Source organism: Psammomys obesus, unplaced genomic scaffold, assembly GCF_907164565.1.
Source record: "Psammomys obesus unplaced genomic scaffold, mPsaObe1.curated_primary_1811, whole genome shotgun sequence".
Classification (NCBI taxonomy): domain Eukaryota; kingdom Metazoa; phylum Chordata; class Mammalia; order Rodentia; family Muridae; genus Psammomys; species Psammomys obesus.
The window spans coordinates 43,682,686-43,700,968 of record NW_026593286.1 but is presented as its reverse complement, the minus strand read 5'-3'; the positions used below and the strand labels follow the sequence as shown (position 1 = coordinate 43,700,968).

Sequence of the window (18,283 nt, the reverse complement as noted above, 5' to 3'; positions counted from 1 at the left end):
CACTGTAGGAGTGGGGCGGGGCCTGCGTTTTCACTCTGTCCGGAATAAGACTGGGCAGGGACAGCTCCTCCTGGGGACTCGTTTTCTCTCTCTCTGCACCCCCTAGCCCCTCCAGATCTGCCTTTAAAAGTGGGACAGTTGCGCGCCGCTGCAGAAAACCCCACCACCGTCCCCAGGAGACCGGTCGAAGTGCGCACTCCGAGTCAGAGTTTTCTTCTGGCCGAGAGGGGGAGCCCGGGGATCCCAGCCCCAGCAACTGGGAGTCCTGACCCAGCCCGGGCCGTCGCCAGCGCCAGTTTAGGCTTCCGCAGATTAGGAGGAGGAAGAGGAGGGAGGGGATCCGAGCCTGAGGGTCCCGAGTCCAGAGCTGTGCGAACCTCCACAAAGTTTCCCTGCCCTCCACCAACGCGCGATTCTGGGCCACGGTCCCCGGAGCTCCAGTGCCTATCCCAGCCGAGCGGCCGCATCCCTCTGCGAGCCACGGTAGGAAGCCGGGCGTCCCCGGCCCGGCCGGCTCCGACCAGGTGGCGCGGAACCTGGAACAGACCCCCGGAGGCGGGCGCGGTCACCGGGTAGGGGGAGGAGGGTGCGGGGCTGCGGTTGCCAGCAGGTTGCACACATCACGGAGTCAGTCGGCTGGCGAGGAAAGAGGCTGGGACCTGTTGCTGCAGGCAGGGGCAGTGCGGGAGGAAGATGGGGGCGCCGAAGGTCCCCATAGCAGCGCCTTCCCGCCGCATCCCCCCTTCTCCCCTCGGAGGAACTCAGCCGGGGTGCGGCGCGGAGTGCAGGGGCAGGGAGCGAGCGGCGGGGACGCTGGACCATCCCTCTGCGGGTGCGTGGAGCAGATGCTGCCCAGCAAGCGGATTCACCGCTGGGTCAACTAGGCGACCGAGAGCCAACTTCCTCCAGCCCGCTCTCTCTTTTGTTTGGGTCGTTGGGAAAATGTGGGCAGGGGGCGGGGAAGCAAGAAGCTCGCGACCGGTCCGCAGATACTTTAAAGCTCTACATGGGTAGGACCCCCACTGGGGCGGTGTCCACGCGGCTGCCCTTTGGCTGGGCGGGTCAGATCTCTGCTTCTGCGGGCGTTGCGTTAGTGGGACCCGGCTTACCAACCTTGCTTGCCTGGGTCCATCTCCTGGTGGTGGCCCCGCTCTCAACCTCTCTCAGAAGACAGCCCAGCTGGTTTTCTATTCTGGGGTGGCTGGGCTGACTTCCCTGTTTGCGGGAGGGAACTCTCGGCAGTCTAGTTTTCTTGGAATGTGTTTACAGTGTTGAATGGGACTTGAACAGGAAGCCGGGCTCTTGAGCTAGAAACAGCGTGCCAAGGTAGAGTGAGGAAGATACAGCTGGTGTTGGGGAAACTCCCCAAGTCTGAGCTGAGGGTCAGGTATCCATCCTCCTCCCCTTCAGTCGTCTTTAGTCTTTTTCGATGGAGCCTGTCTTCGTTTGCAAATAGACATTTACGTGAATTATTTCAATTTTTAAGTTTGACAACATAATATCAAACAGGAAGATTTAATAAATTTGTTTTGTGTCCACTTTTAAAACTGCTGCACCAACATTTAAGAATGAAAACTTTCTAGACTTTCCAGTTCTAGCTACCCTATTAGTTCTAGGACTTGCAGATGGTGTTAGGTAGCCCATACGGGTGAATAGGTCGTAAAAGAGCACAGATTGGAAGGCAGAGTGAATGGTGAGAGGGGAAAGACCCTGAAAGGAATTGGATTTTTTTCAGCAAATCGCTTGCTTGCTTGCTCTGCCAGTCTTTCCCTCCTCCCTCCTCATAAAACAAATAGCCTTGCTAGAAAACCCCCTGATTGGGAGCGTTCATGCGCTGGGGACTGCAGGCTTTTTCTGGAAACAACGGTGAGGCTAAGGTACTGCTCCATTGCATAATTAAACGCTCTCCCTGAGCTGTCCAGGACCGTTTTCCAAGTTTTTACGACTGACAAGAAAAGAAGAGAGGAATCTGGAGGGCAGCCAAGCTAGACGGAACTCAGTAGCCAGGCCTGAAAGAGACTGGGGAAGTTGCAGGGGATAGTTGGAAGGGTTTGGTAGTGGTGCCGGGACTTAAATAAGGGGCTTCTTTTGAAATGAAAATTTTAAATGACTAAGAGTCTTTTTGGGAAAAAAACAAAAAACAAAAAACAAAAAACAAACAAACAAACAAAAAAAACCCAAGTAAGCAGAGAATGCAGTTGAGTATCACAAGGACAGTTAAGAAGGCCTGAGGAGGGAAATGTGACCCTTATCATCCTTGCTCTGGAATAACAATGCTTTCAAATGTGCTCACACTGTTACTATGTCTCCTCAAGATGCACTTTGTTAGCCGCAACTTCAATCCTTGACCTTGACCTTTCTTCTTTGTTTTCATGTCCAATAAGAACTGAAGACCATCTCTGAGCAGATGGTTTTCCACCTGAATTGATTAATTCAGTTATTCTCAAATAGCCTGAATTTGGGGTCATGGAATTAAAGTGGAAAACTCATCTAGTATTTCTTTCTTGCATTACAGAAGTGACCCCAATAAACAGATCTTCCTCTTTCACCGGTCAGGGTGATCTCAGTATTCACACACGTACCAATTCCAGGCTAGCCAGGCACTCACAGCCTTCTCTTCTACTCAGACCCTTTCTGTATTAACTTTGCGCTTGTTTTGTCTGTCCCTCATTTTGTTCCTTGGTGAGGTGGACTTGGGGGCTGAATGGTAAACAACAGAAATGTGGTTTGTATTTCTTTTGCATGTTAGAGTTTGAGGTTGTAAGTATCACTCTTCTGAGACTGACTTTATGAATCACCCTGTGCAAAGTGTCTTTCCTGACTGTGACTTCAATTTTTCCACTTGCAAAGTAAAGAAACTTTGCTTTACACAATTCCAAGCTCATTAAAGAGATGAAATGATGTTAAGAGCTTTCAGATTTAAAGGTCATGAGCTTTTTCACTCAGTCAACTGAATTTTTGGGAATAAAATTATGATATTTATATCTGTTATACATACATAATAATAATGTTTCTGTAAATCTTAAGATTTTTTATATTTTAATCATAGATACACTTTAATTATAATTTTTCATTTCTTGTGCTTTGTCCCCAAAACCTTTCAGATATATATATAACATACATACATACATCACACCAAAAAAAAAAAAAAAAAAAGCCCACTGCTACTGGTATGTACATGTGTTTAGGATAATCACTTAGTATAGGGTAACCTGTCATCAGGGATCTAGTCCCTGGAGGAAATGTTTCTTCATCTAGGAGCAGGAAATGTGAAATGTGAACATTCATGCTGGCCCATCAGCTGCTGTTGTCCTTATGTAGCTCTTGTTAGGTGATTCCCTGCTTGAAATTTCATGAGGACAGCTTTGCTGTCATGGCTGGCATTTCCTATCCAGCATTAGTTGTCCTTGTCCTCTGGTTCTGACAATATTTCTGCCTCTTCTAACACAATTTTCCCTGAGCCTTAGGTATATGGGTTATGCTGTAGATCTATCATTTGGGACTAGATCCCTCACGTCATTTATTCTCAGCATTTTGTCCAACTGTGACCTCTGCAATAATCTGTTGAAGAAAGGCCCTTCTTGGATGAAGCAAAAGAGTTGCACTTATCAAATAGGCTGGTGTGAGAGCTGCGTTTCAGGAACCTGGCCTAGCAGTGTGGGAAGTCTCACTGTTTTGTTCTCAGATTTTCATTGCTGAATATGTTGAGTGAGATTTTGTTATGTTAAAAGCTGGGTTATTTTGTTAAGCAGCAGAAGAGAATAACCCATGAACTCACTGATTTTAGTGTATCTTTATATTTAAAACCAGTTATTTTTTGACTCTTAGCTCTTTTTTTGTGATATGTTAACATGTGTATTTATTTAATTATTTATTAATTTGCACACTTATTTTTGATACTGTTGAGGTCGTGTCTCATTCTGTAGCCCAGAGTGGCCAGTAACTTACTGTGTAGCCAAAGCTGGTATAGACTGGCAATCCACCAGCCTTGTTCCATCTCTTGAGTCCTGGAATTCCAGGCATGAGCCACCTAGCCTTGCTAGCCCTCCTTTCTTGGAAGCAGCACTTGAGAGACCAAATACCTTTGTAATGTAGAAACTAACTGGTGACAGCTGCAACTATTTCCTTATGGGTTCTATGATAGATTTTTGAGCCACTGATGGCTTGACTCATGCAGCATTTTTTATGTGCTAATTAGTTCTGTGTTAAAATTTTAGCACTGAACTCACCTTAGCTGATTTGTTATGTAGTAGTTTATTCGTTGTCTGTATAAATATCTATAACTCATGAACTTGTTAGTTGGTGATACATGATACTATTGAAATATTTAATTTTTAGTTTCAGCTGATAGGCAGTATGTCAGCAGTGAAAGATACTACCTGATTTTAAATTTATTGTAGTATGCAATATTCATAAAAGTTGTACCAGGTATGGAGATAACCTAGAACCCCTGCACTGATGTAGTCCATGGCAGCTCAATGTCCAAGTGGGTTACATAGTAATGGGAAGAGGGACTGCCTCTGACATAATCTGATTGACCTGTTCTTTGATCACCTCCCCCTGAGGGGAGAGCAGTCTTTCCAGGCCACGGATGACAATGCAGCCATTCCTGATGTGATCTGATAGACTAAGATCAGAAGGAAGGAGAGGAGGACCTTCCCTATCAGTGGACTTTGGGAGGGACATGCATGAAGAAGGGGGAGGGCAGATGGGACCGGGAGGAGAGGAGGGAGGGCCTTATGGAGGGATACAAAGTGAATAAACTGTAATTAATAAAAATAAATAAATTTAAAAAAAGAAAAAGAAAGTTGAACTTAACCCATTAGGTCAGTTTGACAAAGAAACCAGAATAAGCATGATAAATTTTTTAAAGAAAAAAAATAACTGTAAAATGCTTAGTAATAGTCTTTATTATTACATTTCACATTATTACAAATAATGGTTGTATCAAAAGGAAGCATAGAATAAATATGTAATAAATATATGCTTGCTTTTGATACATCCATTATTGGTGGTGATATGAATAAAGGAATTGTGATGATATAGTAGAATAACACTGTAGATGCTTTTTGTTGAACTATCAGAGAACAAATTAATACTTAAGGGTATATTAAGTTAATTTTATAAAGTGTCTGAATTTTTTTTTCAGAATCTTTTTTTCCCTCTGTGGAATGGAAATGGTACCTTTTTGATATAAATTTTACTTAGCAGACTGATTTGTTTGTGATTCTTGCTTCAGTATTGTGTATTACTTCTAAAGCCTCTAAAGGATAAAAAAAAGTTATTTCTTGAACATAATAATGAATTCTAGATAGGTATAGGAGTCAGTTATATGGCTGCCACAAGCCATGGTCCCTAAACGTGTTAAAGACTGGTTGATCTAAAAGTGTTTGATTTAATGCAGTTATAGACCAGGAAGCTTATGTTTGCTCCTGTGGGAGCCCAAATATATTCAAATTGGAGAAAGAAAAATAACATAAACTTTGACTATATAAATTGCTCTGCTACCAAACAGCAGAGATACTAAATTGAATCAGACCTTTATTTTGAAAGAGATAACTGAACATTATTCTTCTAAGTAAGTCTCTATGCTTTCAGGCTGCTATTTGCTAATTTTGTGTTTGTTTTATGCTTAGGAAATGTTTCCAGCCACTCTTGTGATGCTAACCATACATGATTTTTCATTTTTAAAAAAAGAACACAGTTAATTGGTTCACATATTATATAGAGAATAAATGCCAATTTTCTGCTATCACTGAAGTGGTATATTTGTGGTAATCTTGAAATTGTTTTTATGTTCCAATATTCTATGCGTAGAATATTGCTTACAATGATTGCTTCATTTCACATAATATGAATAAGTGATGAACACATGTGGCAACTGGATTGCCAGTATATTCTGGACTATATTGCAAAGATTAATAAAGCCTATATGCTTGAGTAACCTTATATTTAATTTCTAGGTTTCAGCTAAGAACACACATGGATACAACAATACCGGTTTTTATTTCGCCTTTTCTTTGGGTGGTAGCATGACATAAACATACCATTGTATGCATTATCTCATGCCTTTTGACAAAAGGGTTTTAGGCTAGATCATATATGCTTTCAATTCTCAGGTGCTTACCCTGCCTCTTATGTGTATATTTCTAATTAGGAGACACATGTGTTCTTGAACGTTTCTGTGTTTTTGTGCTGGATATATCTTTCTTTAGGTGTAGAGAAACTTCAGTTAGTTTTGTTTTCTCTACTGAGAATTGAACCCTAGGACTTGTGCATCTTCAGCAGCACTTTAAAGCTGTGTGTGTGTTTGTGTGTGTGTGTAAGCGTTTGTATGTATGTATGTATATGCAATACATATACATATTCATATTGAAACAAAGTCTTACTGTGCAACCCCAACTGGTCTGGAACTTTCTCTATATAGACCAAAAACTGGCTTCAAACTTAGAGAGATCTGCCTGCCTCTGCCTTCTGAGGGCTGAGATTAAATGCCTACACCATCATGCCCAGCCCTAATTGATGTTTTTAAAGATTTATTTATTTGTATGTGTTTATGAGCCTATATGAATGTATGTGCACAACTTGCATGCAGGTGCCCTTAGAGACTCGAGGGTGTCAGGTGGCCTGGAACTGGAGTTTCAGTGTTTGTGAGCAGGAAACAAAACTCAAGATTCTCAACAAGAACAGGAAATGTTCGTAACTACTGATACTTCTTTACAGCTCCCTAATTAATATTATGGAATCTATTTTGATAATTTAAAAGATGTCCCCAGAACTGTTGCTAGGAATCTGTAATATTTCATTTTTTCAAAATCTAGACTAAATTGTTAGACTTTTACTAATCCAGAGAGAGAAAGAGAGGTGGGGGGAAAGGAAAGAAGGACTATTAGGCAAGAATAGAGGTCATTCACATTGTGGATTATTTTCTTAGATGGTGATCTGGAAACCTTTTCTAATCTCTTCAAGTTAGAAATGGGCAGAAATGAAATTGCCCATTGTATGTAAGAAGGCGAATTCTGTGCTCCGAGGGCAGGTTACCAAATGTGTTGTCCCGATACTATATGATTTAATAATGCTACAAGATGTTAAGTTTGATAGACTTTCTGAAACTTTATCCACTCTGAACCAAGAATTTTAGACATAGTAATAAAGTTTTACTAGCACTAACAAGCAAACTAAAGATTAGTATCTGGTGTGCTTGTATGTGACCCTGAGGGCAGAGCTACGGTGGATTAGAGGCCAACTTGTGCTGTATAGTAAAACCTATTTCAATAAAGCACAATATAGAAAGTAAACATAATGAAGAAAGATAAAGGAAAAGAGCGAATTGTAAGATCAAACAATTTAGTTTCTTTTCAGAAACAAAAAGTCATGTAGGAGCTTACCTAGTCCACTGCCTGGACCACTAAGAGTTTGGCTATCGCGGTGACATACACCTGCGTTTGTGTGGTAGAGGCACGCAGATTATGAACTGAAGTCTATCCTTGGCTACATAACAAGTTTGAGAGTAATCTGGCTACATGAGACCTTATCTCAAAAAAATAAAAAAACTAATTTTATTATATCATATTTTCAAATGTGTATCCAATATTTCATTAAATGACAGCAAGCTATCCCCTTTTACTTGGTTTGTATTTGAGAAGGTACTATCTTACTTCAAACAGAATGTTAGGCTATTTAAATAAAGCAAATGGAACATATGTCTTGTGTAGCAAATATGCAAATTTGGGGTAATTAGTTCACATTCCAGAGGATCAGCTTAGTTTTAGCTTCTGGATTGGTTCCAAAGCTATTTAAATAATGAGAAAGGTTGTGTACTTTAAAGTGAAAATTTAACAATAAATAAGTTCATTCACTGAGACATAAAGCTAGATGAGTTAAAGTATCAGTAAGAGTTTAAACGGTCAAATACATGCTAACCCTTGTAATTTAGTTCATTTTGGGTTTGAGGAACTTTAGCCAACTGAGTTTAGATTGCCAGCTGAACTTTTTTATCACCTTTGAAGATGTGCACTCTGATAATTATAAATTTGCCTCTCAATATAAATGCTGATTGTTACAGGTAGCACACATAATTGCAGAGAAAGTCTGGTTTATGAAGAACAATTGTATAACAGAATTACTTTCAAACTGATTTATTTATTCCTGTGCTACATGCAATAATTTAGTGTAATTAGTAAGAAGTTGTTTTATGCAGAGCACTCTGAAAGTACAATTTAATGAAATATTGAAAAGTCAAATTTGGGTAAACGAATTTTATTTAAAATGATACAATCGCTACCTCTGATGAAGTCAATTGATACTTCAAATTTAGTAAGTAGAATTGCTTTATCACAATGATGGCTATTGTTTTAAATTTGTATGAGTTATAATTTCTCTTTTAATGGATGAATGGGACTTTAAATATAAGTTGAAAATATTTAATAGTCAGTTAGTAAGGAATATCATACTGCCAATATCATCTTTAATCATTTTAAAGGAACAATTGCTCTTACATTTATAACATGGGTTTGCCACAGACTTAATTAACTTACCTTAAGCAGTCTTAAGAAATTTATGATAAGTTTGGAAAAAAGTTTCTAGAATAGTGAAAAAACCTTTAAAGTACTGTTTTAGCCAGGATATATGAATTCAATGAATGTTTTTGTTTTACTCAGTGAATTTTAATAACATTTAACGATGCAAACTTCACCATTTTTATTTTGAAAAATATGTTTAAACTATGAATATGTAGAGAAACAGACTTGGATGTGGGTTGAGTTTGTTGAATATTTATTAAACACCATGTGTTTATTTGTAGTATAACACTAGAGACAGAGAGAGACCCTGCTATAGGACTTGGTGCTTTTCTGGAGAACGGTGGAAAGGATGCTGAGGGAACGGGGACTAGGGAAAGCAGTTCAGGATGAGATTGTGTGGACCATGGTTCTTAGACACAGTCTCCCTGTTTCAGATGAGCCCTGGGGAAGGCTGAGAAGACTGAAGCCATGAGAATGAGTTAGCAGCTCCTAGAGAGGTTTCTCTACATGTGTTTATGATGGACATAAGGAATTTTAAGTGTATCAATTTTTTAAAGATGGTTATGTGTTATATCTATTATTTTTCTTTCTATTTATGTAGATGGAAGAAACATAATTGGTGGAGGTTGTTCTTTTTATTTAAACAGATGTTTATTTCAGGAATATGTAAATTCAAAGTGTTAATCTTTGTGAGAGAGTGAATTATGTTTGGAAGGATTATGATCTGGCTAGAAATATAAATATATAAGAGCTCATGCAAGTACTGGACTTTTTAAGAGTACTAATGACAAAAATGATTTTTTTAATACATAGAAATGTTTTTAACTTATTTAAAGTTACATGTTTAAGTAAGGTACATTACTTATTGCTGATAAAAATTTTAGTATGTTCTAAGAATTTTTTGAATTAAAAATGAAGACAGCATAACGTTTTAGCATATTACTGTGTTATAAAGTGTACCTATAATTAGAACATATGATGTAATCTATTGCTCTATTTGTGGTCCTTTTCTTCTTTTTGCTTGGCTTGGCAATTTTGTTTCAATTTTTAAAACTTTATTGATGTTATTGAAATGAATGGGTTATTTAACTTGTTACATATATGAAAGAAGATGGTATTAAAAATATTAATGTGAGATAATTAAAGTACAACTTCACATAACCTTCAGTTAGTAGATCTGTACTACCTTTAAGTCCAAAGAATGGGGATGTTGGGACTCAGAAAATAATATTGCAATCTCTAAAGTTTGGCAGCCTTGCATAAAGGAACACAAAAGTATGAGAAGCCTGCTTCTCCATAACCTCCTGTGTCCATCTTCTTTCTCTTCTGAAGTTCAGGGGGTAGATTCATCTGGCACTGTCTTCCTAATGGGAGGGGGGCCAATTATGAAATATCATTAACTTGGAAAAAAGAGACTGTATGCAGGACTTTGCACCTGTTCAGGCCTCACCTACTCTTCTGAGGGCAGCACTGAGACTTACCTTACCTGCTTTGTGAACCTGCTGTGTTCCCCTGCTTCTGCCCTCCCAGGACTGAGACATTACCTTACCTGCTTTGTGAACCTGCTGTGTACCCCTGCTTCTGCCCTCCCAGGACGTGTCGGCACCAGCCTCCCACCCTGTTCAAGTCTGTGCTTCTTCAGGTAACAACTAAAATTATTTAAGCTTCAATCATCTTATTCTGATCCCCCCCCCACCCAGCACACACATATCAACAAATAGGTGTTCCCTTTCTCCTATCAAGTATGCATATTGTCAGTTTATTTTATGTTTGATATAACTTATAATTACTTGAAATCTAAAATTGAGTAGGTAGGAAGTGGTGGGATTTTAGTTTTGTAAAGAACCATACTAGAAATAATAATTTAATTGTTAAATCACATGCTTGTTCTCATGATAGTGTTAGGAAGAAGCCACAGCTGTCCCAACAGGCATCTGCTGCAATGTGACAACTGAAGAGACAAGGATTGGTGAGCAGAGAGGGGAGAGATCTGATCACTGTGGCCACTGAGAGGAACAGATAAAAAAGCCTAATAACCCCAAGCCCATCTTTAGGGTACTCACATAGTTTTAAGTTTAAACAGAGGAAGAACTGTGTCATGGGTAAGCGGTATGGGTAATTACGCATTCCTAGTCAAGGTGTGGTCCTGATCACTGTGTCAATTCTGCAAGCTGGTTTAAACAGGTTCTTTTTCGGTGTTCGTGGCCTTCTATGGCCACAATGAGTCTGGTTGCTTTGAGTGGTTACCTTTGCTTCAGGGTACAGCCTCGTTCTGATGTATAATTATGCTCGAGTGGGTGGAGGTCTGCTGTGTGAAGTTTGGGTGTTCCAGGAATCCATCCATGGTAATGGCTCCCTAGGACTTTGCTTCCTCCAAGCTTTCAGCAGTGAATGGGATGAGATAATTTAGGTTTTTAGATAAAGCACTCCTTGATTTCTTAACATGCCTGGTGCCAAAGTAAGCAGTTGACTAAAACTAAGGGGGAGATACACAGTACCTGAAAGCAGAGTGGCCGGACTTTCATCCTTTCCTACTTAACTTTTGTGCCCAAATGAGGACTCTGTGCTTTTAGTGCAGCCAGTTTCTGTTCTGTAAACATGTTACTTAATAGTACAATTGATCTATAAAAACATTATTAATCATCAAATACCATTACAGCCTTAATGTAGCCAATATATCAGCTATTTTATTAATCAAATTTAATCTGAGATGAAAAATTAGGGAAGAATAAGCAAAGTAAGGAATAATCTAGTAGGCTCAGTAATTCAATAAAGAAGAAATTAGTTGGAAATATAAATTCATAATCTAATCAGTTCACCATTACAGAAATTATGTCATTGTTTATCGGTTGTGTGGTATCCTTAGTGGACTAATAATATTGAATACACATTAATAAATTAAGCCGGTCTCAGCTCCAGATTTGAGAAGTTTATCATTGTTTGATGTTAACACTAACTTGTAAGTATTTATGTAGCACAAAAATCATATAGGAACAAAATTAAAGAACACTGAATTCAGATCTATTCAAAGAAATATTAAAGTACATGGGTATATTAGAATTTTATGTAAGAAGAAATGACACTGAGTCTCTTTACCGGACCCTAGCCAGGCATTTCTCAGTTTTGGCCTCTGGGATTCTCTGACACATTGTCCAAATTTAGTGAGAATCTTGCTGGCTCAGCTTAGCAGTCTCAGTGTTTGATCACATTCAATTATATAACTGGGTTTCTTACTGCCACATCTTCAAGAACGTTATCTGATCGCTCTGCATTCAGCAAGAACCCTGTGAGATCAGCTTAGCCATAGTCTCTGTAACTGGTAACTGGATGCTTCCTTGGATTTGTCTTCCATTGCTCCCCTTCCTGTCAATTCCCAGTTCTCTTCTGCATTTGGGCTCAAGCCCAGCGTTTCTTTTACACTGCAAAAGAGTGGTTTGTACCTATTGTGATTCTGAATCTAGTTGGTCTTGCTTTCCTTTTTTTTTTTTTTATGTTTTTACAGGAAATCTTGAAAATTTTAAATTTACTTTAAAAATTTCCATATATGTGCATCTTAATTCCATCATTTGCTTTTCTTCCAACCCATCCCATGTCTTTTATGTTACTGTGTGTATGTATGTGGGCACACACACAAGATCCTGATAGATCAGATGATAACTTTGTAAAGTTGATTCTCTCCCTCCACCTTAATGTGAGAAGTGGGTATCCAACTCAGGCTTGCTCAATAACAAGTTTACCCACGGAGCCATCTCACAGTCTTATTTTATATGCTATATGAATAACCTTTTTCTTTAACACTAGCTTTTTAATCCCCTAACTCACTATAACCATGAGTTATTTAATGATTTTCTTGACTTAGGAATGTTGGCTTTTGTTCTTACATGTTTCTGTGTGTCTTTCACTTGTGTTCCGGGGCCAGCCAAGGTGAAGAGATCCCATCAGGTCGAGTGTAGCTGGAGTTTCAGGCAGTTGCCAGCCACCTAATGATGGTTTCTGAGAACAGAACTCAGCCCAGTTGGAAATTGAATATGTACTTGTCATTCTTGATGCACCTCTCTAGCCTCTTGACTTGGGCTTTTTGATTCCCTACTTAAAACTATGTATACTCTTTCTTGTATCAGTCTCCCTCAAAGTATGTCTTTCAGTTCTCTTGCTCAGTAAGTGGTAGGATTCACCCAAAGCTGAGAATTAGCATAATAGTAAAATATGTTTTAGTATATCACTATCCTTTCAAGCTGAAATAGTTACCCAAATAGTTTAAGCAGGAAATGAAGGCGACCAAACTTATAAATAACCTAACAAGCTCAAATAAAAGGCAAGAGTGCAGTGTGCAGACTTGTTTGAGAATAAAGTAGTGTGAGACAGAAAGCCAGAGGTGTAGGTAGTACCGAGTAGAAAAAACAGTGGGTGAGATTGTGGCTGGCAGTGATACAGATGTTGAAAACCTGCTGTAAACAGGTTTGGAAACTGAAACAATATCAAAGCTAACACAGCTAATATATTAGAGTCGGCACCAGCACGGGTACTAGAAACATGTAGGTCGGAGAGAGACAGCTAACAGCCTGAATCCTAAAGGAAAATAAAGAGACATCAGAGAGGCAGTTACTGATGCAACATTCAAACTGCTGGCACCTCTTGCATGCAGTGAGGAAATGCTCATTTGAATGTTTTGCATAAGAATGCAATAAACATGCTTAAGATGTTTCACCCATTAGTTCATGACCTTCACTCCAAGCAACTAAGCAAGTTACACACTGGGAAGCTAGATCTAGGGAGCACAGAATAAAACATGCCCGGATTCTCAAGATTATTGTTCTTTTAGACACTGTTGTTCAGTGGGTGTTTGGGGGCCTCCAAACACCCTTATATTTACAGAAAACAAGTGACCTTGTTTTCTGGTTTAAGAGCTTCTTGTGGTTTTTGAATTGAATAGCTGCCAGTTGGTATGAAGGCGACTAAAGTGAATCTCATTACTGTTTTTTAGAAAACTCAATAGAAAATATGACATAAGATGGACATCATGACTCACACATCTGTTAATTCTAGTACCCAGGAGTCAATGATAGGAGGATTGCCCTGAGTTTGATTCCAGCCTGGGCAACCAAGTGAGAAATAGCGTCCTAGGCCTACTGTCCTTGTTTTTAAAACTCTCTCTCCCCCTTCCTCCTCTTTCTCTCTGTGTGTTTGTTGACATGTGCATATCAGCTCACAGTAGTAGATATAAAATGAGGAAGAGAGTATCTATAAATAAAATTTTCAATGCCTTTTTTGTGTTGAAACAATCAGAAAAAAACAATCTATCACCCTCTCATTAATTTGGTGTTATTATACCATCTTTAGTGAGGTTTTATTTAGCTATTATATGTAGGGAAGAGAAGATTGAAGCAGAGTAATGGCAATGAGAAAATAACTTATTCTAGAGTTACTTAGAAGAAAATAATTCCATTCAATTTTTAAAAATTAATTAAAATTTTGATCAGTTTATTATTTGCAGCTACATAATTTCCATCATCATTCCTCCTTCCCAGCAACAACTCCTGTGTCCTCCTCAACCAATTTCAGACTTATGACCTTTTTTTTAATTATTGTTGTTTTATACACTAAGTCACACACACACACAGACACACACACAAAACCGGCTGAATCCCTTTAGTGTTGCTCATATATATACATGTGTTTAAGGCTGATAACTAGGGATTAGATCTTATCTATAAAGAAGACTAATTCATCCTCTTTCAATATCCTGGTTGCCTGTTGCTCTTCATCTAGGGGTTGGGCCATGTTCGATTTACCACATTCAAGCTAGCATGTCAACCAATGTCATTACTCAGGTCTTGTTTAGGTGGCCACGTTACTTAGGATTCATGCAGGTAGCTTTCCTCTAAGACTCAGAGGGCATTGTCTTGAAGTATACACCCTGGTCCTCTGTCTCTTTTCATCTCTCTGCCCTGTGTGTTTTGATGCTCCTTGAACCTTCAGTCTATGGGGCTTGTTGTAGCTGTTTCCAGCTGGGGTTGAGTCTCCATGGTCTGCTTTTTTACTGCATTTACAGTTGTGTATCTTTAACAGTCTTTTCCTGCTGTAGAAAGAAGTATCTTAGATGAGGGGTAAGGGCTCCACTTCCCTGCGGGCATGTTCTAGTCAGGTTTATTACTGTGGTGATGAAACACATCACCACAGCAAGTTGGAAAAGTAAAGGTTTATTTGGCTTACACTTCCATATAGCTGTTCACCATCAAAGTAAGTCAGGACAGGAACTCAAACAGGGTAGAAACCTGGAGGCAGGAGCTGATGCAGAGGCCACAAAGGGTGATACTTACGAGCTTGCTCTCCATTGGTTATTCAGCCTGCTTTTTTATTTTAATTATTTTGGTTTATTATTATTATTATTATTATTATTTATTACTGTTTATTCACTTTATAGCCAGGCTGTAGCCCCCTCCCTCATCTCCGCCTGGTCCCACCCTCCCTCCCTCTTTTCTCTCTATGTCCCTTCCCTAGTCCACTGAAAGGGGCGGTCCTCCTCCCCTACGATCTGACCCTAGCCTATCAGGTCTCATTAGGACTGTGTGGATCCTCTTTCTTTGTGGCCTAGTTAGGCCACCTTGCCAGGAGGAAGTGATTAAAGAGCTGGCTACTATGTCCATGTCAGAGACAGCCCTTGCTCCTTGTTTTTTTACGGAAACCAGAATCACCAGCCCAGGGATGGACTCTACCCACAGTGAAGGGGGCCCTCCCCCATTGATCACTAATTAAGAAAATGTCCTACAGGAGTGTCTCCTTGTAGCCTGATACTCTGGAGTCCCCTCCTCTCCGATAACGATAGCATGTGTTGGACTGACATAAAGCTAGCCAGCACAAAGCAAACATTTTTAGAATGGAGCTATAAATTATATTGATTTAGGGAACTGTAAGTAGCAGGTTTTCCTGTGGGATCTCTGACTTCTCCAGCTACGTAGAGTTGGAAGGTTTTATGTACTAGACACAGATTGCCTCTTATTGAGCAGGCCTCAATGACTGTGAGAGAAGGTAACAGGAAGTAGGCCTCAAGGTGCTAGTCCTAACTACTGGGTGTTTGTACTTTAACAGAATGAATAGAGCACATGTAAGATTATTGGAAAAAAGAATTATATCTTCTTTGGAAATAGCCTGATTTGCTTCCAAAACTTTCTCTGTACAAGACTTCATCTGTTAATTTGTCTAAACTAAAAGGACAGAGTTGTAAATTAAAACAATGACTTGCACATACTTATACCTATAGCCTCACCCAAATATGTGGCATGTCACTACTTTAGATCGAATTTATGAGCTCTCAACTTACTTTATATTCAGTGCACATTATAATTCTAAACAATATTGGTAGACTAGCTTCCAGAGTGAATATAGTGAAAACTTATGATCAGCAGCAGATGAAGAAATATACTAAGGACACCAAAGAGAGAAGAATGAGATTGATAGGAAAAGAGAATATGCTATATACTAGCCAGCTTTCCATTGCAGTGACACAATACCTAAGGAAAACAACTTACAAAAAGAGGTTTATTTTAGCTATCAATTTATATGTTTCAGTCCATAGTTCAATAGCTGCATTACTTTTAGGCCTGTAGTAAGGCCAGGACATCTTGCCAGACAGGTGTGACAGAAGAAAGCTTCTGATGGCATGGCAGCCAGGAAACAGAGAGATGGGGAGAGAGAAGAGGCAAGATAAAGCCTGTAAGAATGTGCTCTCAGCGACCTATTTCCTCCAGTTAGTCCCATTTCTTAGTAAACCATTTAGTTGTGAAAGGACTATATCCATCATAATTAAGTCTCTTCTCAACGCCCAGTCACTGCAGCTGAGGTATTAGCATATTTGAGAGACACTTCCAAACCCAAAGAGGCCGAGAAATGGAGGAGCATACACATGTGTCAGCTACTTTTGTCCTTCTGTGAACTCAAGAAAGAGCATAAAGGAAGAAAGGCTTATTATTGGCTCATGATTTCAAGTGAGTCAGTCTGCCATCGCAGAGAAAGTATAGGAGAGGAGCTCAGGCATGACAAAGAATCTGAGGCTTATTCACCTGATTTGGACCAGGAAGCAGGAAATGTAGGCAGGAATCAGAAGTACCTGGAATCTTTAAAGCCCTGACCTACTGACCTTTTTCTGCAAGTCAGACCCCACCTCCAAAATGCCCAGAAGCCTCATAAATAAGCTGTAGAGTTCACCTACACTGCCTGTGGGGGAGACTCATTTCAAGATTCTACATGAAACAGTTGTATTAAAGATGTCATAGGCTGTCTTCAACATATTTGATGGTTGGGGTGTGATTGTGTGAAATAGTAAGGGCAGAGGACCAGTTGCCAGAAAAAGACAGGAGAAAATTATTTTTTTAATTAAATTTTTATTTTTTATATTAATTACAGTTTATTTACTTTGTATCCCAGCTGTAGCCTCCTCCCTCATCCCCTCCCAATTCCACCCTCCTTCCCTCATCTACTTCCTGCCCCTCTCCAAGTCCACTGATAGGGGAAGTCCTCCTCCCCTTCCATCTGACCCTAGCTTATCAGGTCTCATCAGGACTGGCTGCAATGTCCTCCTCTGTGGCCTGGCAAGGATGCCCCTCCCGAGGGGGAGGGTCCAAGAGCCAGCCATTGAGTTCATGTCAGAAATAGTCCCTGTTCCCCTTACTAGGGTACCCACTTGGAGACTGAGCTGCCATGGACTACAGCTGAGCAGGGGTTCTAGGTTATATCCACGTATGGTCCTTGGTTGGAGAATCAGTCTTAGAAAAGACCCCTGTGCCCAGATATATTCCATCCTTTTGAAGCTCCTGTCCTCTCTAGATCTTTCTAACTCCCCTTCATTTGTATGATTCCCTGCTTTCTGCCGAAGGTTTGGTTATGAGTCTCAGCATCTGCTTTGATACACTGATAGGTAGAGCCTTTCAGAGGCCCTCTGTGGTAGGCTCCAGTACTGTTACTTGTTTAGGAGAAAGTTGTTAATTATAAAAATGTTGGATGAGTACTCCCACAGATTTTGAAAATTAATTCTAATTAATATACTTTGATTTAAATATAAATGTGAATGTTTACAATGATAATTGTGGATGAGTTTGGAACTATGGAGAGCTTGGATCCTTGGAATGGATCTTGAAATTTTCATGAATTCACTAGTTTCCTGAGTTGTGAACATGGACATATGGGAGGGAGAACAAAAAAGATTTTGTGAATTGGACATCATGATTTTAGGTGATACCTAGGCTGTCACTTCTGTCTTAGGGTTTAATTTCTGTGAAGAGACACCATGCCCACTGCAACACCTATAAAGAAAGACATTTATGTGGGATTGGCTTACAGTTCAGAGGTTTAGATCATTATCATCATTGTGGGAAGCATGGTGACATGGAGGCAGACTTGGTGCTAGAGAGTTCTACATCCAGATCAGCAGGCATCAGGAAGTGAACTGAGATAATTTCCTCTAACAATACCACACCTAGTCCAACAAATTTAGACCTCTGAATAGTGCCACTCCCTATGAGCATATGGGAGCCATTTTCTTCCAAACCATCACAGGCTGTAAGCACCTAATGAACTGTTTCTTGTGCCTTCTGGAATTATAGTATATTCTGGCTGCCATAACAAAATTCCAAAGGATAGATGACTTAAACAACAAAAACTGACCGTTGAGTTTGAGTAAGGCTTGTCTGCCTGGTTTTCTGCCTTTCTTCTTCTTCTTTGTCGCGACCGGCCTTTGCCGATAAGGACGATGCAACAACCGAGGA

The 18,283-nt window shown here is 39.9% G+C and overlaps 1 protein-coding gene across 3 annotated transcripts in view; it reads left to right on the top strand.

Moving 5' to 3' along the window:
• The first annotated feature begins 232 nt into the window (after positions 1-232).
• Positions 233-18,283, top strand: part of Gulp1 (GULP PTB domain containing engulfment adaptor 1) — a 280,339-nt gene continuing 262,288 nt past the window's right edge. For 2 of the 3 annotated variants that reach the window (XM_055617034.1, XM_055617031.1), the window contains exons 1-2: positions 233-483; positions 10,053-10,164. The gene's annotated coding sequence lies outside the window, so the exon portion shown is untranslated. The remainder of the gene's footprint in view (positions 484-10,052; positions 10,165-18,283) is intronic. The other variant, XM_055617032.1, reaches the window with a different exon arrangement.